Source organism: Mus musculus, chromosome 4 (genome assembly GCF_000001635.26).
Source record: "Mus musculus strain C57BL/6J chromosome 4, GRCm38.p6 C57BL/6J".
Lineage (NCBI taxonomy): Eukaryota > Metazoa > Chordata > Mammalia > Rodentia > Muridae > Mus > Mus musculus.
The window spans coordinates 12113651-12116973 of NC_000070.6; the positions used below are offsets into that span (position 1 = coordinate 12113651).

General features: G+C 52.1%; 1 pseudogene; it reads left to right on the top strand.

Moving 5' to 3' along the window:
* Window positions 1-433: 433 nt before the first annotated feature.
* Gm11839 (predicted gene 11839) lies at window positions 434-2788 on the top strand (annotated as a pseudogene).
* Window positions 2789-3323: the final 535 nt, after the last annotated feature.

A 3323-nucleotide genomic window follows, 5' to 3' on the forward strand; every position in this document is an offset into this window, starting at 1 on the left:
GCAACTTGCGCTGGGAGCCCGCAGGGAAGTGACTTTCACAGCTTCCGGCCTGCCTGTCCGTCTGTGTCTGTCTGTCCATCCAGTGGTAAGCCATCCTCCTCGGCCGGGCCCGGTCCGCCCCTGCAAGCCTCTGCTCCTCGTGGCAGCCCTGCGCCCCGGCTGGCCGCCCCACGTGTCCGTGCTGCCCTTCGCCGGCACCCGCAAAGATTTGGTTTCCCCCTTCCCATAGAGCCCGGGGCCTATATTTATCGCGAAACGCATGTTCCCAAGGCAGCTGTGAGCGGAGCATCGGATTGCCTCTTGAAAACTTTTTGCCCCCTTTACGAGGGGATTTCCTACTTTAATTTTTATTTTCGAAGCCTCAAGCCAGGACAGCTGGAGAGTACAAACTCCAAGAGCGGGCCATTTTGTTTTTGAGAGCCTTTTGTCTTCAGGCTTTTGCAGTCCAGTACAAGTCGTCCCGCACTCGGGTCCCGGCTAGGAGCCTCCCTGCTCCTGCCTTCTCCGGGCGTATCTAGTGCCACCTGTGCGCCGCGGAGAGTGCCATAGCTCCTCGGAGCCCCTTTTGTCCTGCAGTAGGCCATGTTTTCTGAAGTCCTCCAGGCGGGGCTCGGGGTCGTGTGGGGTGGGGAGATGAACGCTGCAGCCAGCAGCTACCCCATGGCCTCCTTATACGTGGGCGATTTGCACTCGGACATCACCAAAGCCATGCTGTATGAAAAGTTCAGCCCTGTGGGGCCTGTGCTGTCCATCCGTGTCTGTCGCGATATGATCACCGGGCGCTCTCTGGGTTATGCCTATGTCAACTTCCAGCAGCCAGCCGACGCTGAGAGGGCCTTGGACACCATGAACTTCGACGTCATGAAGGGAAAGCCAGTCCGCATCATGTGGTCGCAGAGGGATCCCTCTTTGAGAAAGTCTGGGGTGGGAAATGTCTTCATCAAGAACCTGGACAAATCCATAGACAACAAGGCACTGTATGACACTTTCTCTGCCTTTGGAAACATCTTGTCCTGTAAGGTGGTCTGTGATGAGAACGGCTCTAAGGGCTATGCTTTTGTTCACTTCGAGACCCAAGAGGCCGCCGACAAGGTCATCGAGAAGATGAATGGCATGCTTCTCAATGACCAGCAAGTGTTTGTGGGTAGATTCAAGTCTCGCAAAGAGCGGGAAGCGGAGCTTGGAGCCAAGGCCAAGGAATTCACCAATGTTTATATCAAAAACTTCGGAGAAGGGGTGGATGATGGGAATCTGAAAGAGCTCTTCAGCCAGTTTGGTAAGACCCTAAGTGTCAAGGTGATGAGAGACTCCAGTGGGAAGTCCAAAGGCTTTGGCTTTGTAAGTTACGAGAAACACGCGGATGCCAAGAAGGCTGTGGAAGAAATGAATGGAAACGAGATGAGCGGGAAAGCCATATTTGTAGGCCGTGCACAGAAAAAGGTAGAAAGGCAGGCTGAGCTGAAGCGGAAGTTTGAGCAGCTGAAGCAGGAGAGGATTAGCCGGTACCAGGGGATGAATCTCTACATTAAGAACTTGGATGACACCATTGATGATGAGAAATTAAGGAAAGCGTTTTCTCCCTTTGGAACAATCACCAGTGCGAAGGTGATGCTGGAAGATGGGAGAAGCAAAGGGTTTGGCTTTGTCTGTTTCCCCTCTCCTGAAGAGGCGACCAAAGCTGTCACCGAGATGAATGGACGCATTGTGGGCTCCAAGCCTCTGTATGTCGCCTTGGCCCAGAGGAAGGAAGAACGGAAGGCTCACCTGACTAAGCAGTACACGCAGCGTGTGGCGGGGATGAGAGTACTCCCTGCCGGTGCCATCTTAAATCAGTTCCAGCCTGCAGCTGGTGGCTACTTTGTGCCCGCAGGTGCGCAGGCTCAGGGAAGACCCCCATATTACACGCCTAACCAGTTAGCACAGATGAGGCCTAATCCACGCTGGCAGCAAGGCGGGAGACCTCAAGGCTTCCAAGGATTGCCAAGTGCCCTGCGGGGCATGTCTGGGCCTCGTCCAGCTCTTCGACATCTGGCTCCAACTGGTAATGCTCCGGCCTCTCGTGGCCTTCCTACTACTGCTCAGAGAGTCGGGTCTGAGTGCCCGGACGGCTTGGCTATGGACTTTGGTGGGGCTGGTGCCGCCCAGCAAGGGCTGTCTGACAGCTGCCACTCTGGAAGCATCCCTACAGCCACAGTTGCTGCCTCTGCTCCCAGGGCTGTGGCTCCATACAAGTATGCCTCCAGTGGCCACAGCCCACACCCTGCCATCCAGCCGCTGCAGGCCCCCCAGCCTGTAGTCCATGTCCAGGGTCAGGAGCCCCTGACTTCCTCCATGCTTGCTGCAGCGCCCCAACCAGGAGCAGAAGCAGATGCTGGGGGAGCATCTGTTCCTGCTTATCCGAACAATGCATTCAAACCTGGCTGGGAAAATCACCGGGATGGTGCTGGAAATTGACAACTCTGAGCTGCTGCACGTGCTGGAGTCCCCCCAGTCCCTCTGCTCCAAGGTAGATGAAGCTGTGGCAGTCCTGCAGGCAGGTTCATCATGCCAAGAAAGAAGCTGCCCAGAAGGTGGACACCGTTGCTGCTCTACCTCTTAGACAAGAATAAGAGTCAAAAGCCAAATAACCGCTCATGTTATCCAGCTAAGGTCTGTAGACGTACTAGTTTGTCTCCGGACCTCCACACCAAGAACCAAGGTGCAAATTCAATAGGTCATTTTGTATCAGAAGGTCAATTATGAAGCACCTATAATTTTGAAATTATAAGAATATATTCTCTGGCTTCTGTTGTGACCCAGATGATAACTTTTCTTTCTTTTTTTTCCTATTGTGGGTTCTGTTTTTTTTTTTTTCCCTCATCGCAGAAATTGGTTTTGATGTACCCAAGACTTAAGTTTCTCAAATAAAGGAAATAAAATCTTAAAAAAAAAAAAAAAAGGAAACTGAACAACTCTATTCAATGACCTCTGAGTCAAGAAAGTGTTAAGGGTAGGGTGGTAGGGCCAGGGTTACTGATCTCACTCGTGTGCCAACTGCAAACACCCCCCCTCCCCTGGGATCCGTTTCCTTAGTGTTAGTGGATGTGCATTTTCTGAAATATTCTTTTAACATGATATCTGACTGTCAGGAATGCTTCATTTTGTTCAGAGTCCATCTACCCCCAAACCACCCCACCTAGTGCATTGTAAGTGCCACATGGGGCACAAGAGTGTGCCGAGACTTTGTAGTACTGGTTGAGTACTTGTAGTACTGGTTCAAATGGATACAAATTGGAAAGGAAGAAGTCAAGCTATCCTTATTTGCAGATGATATGATAGTATAC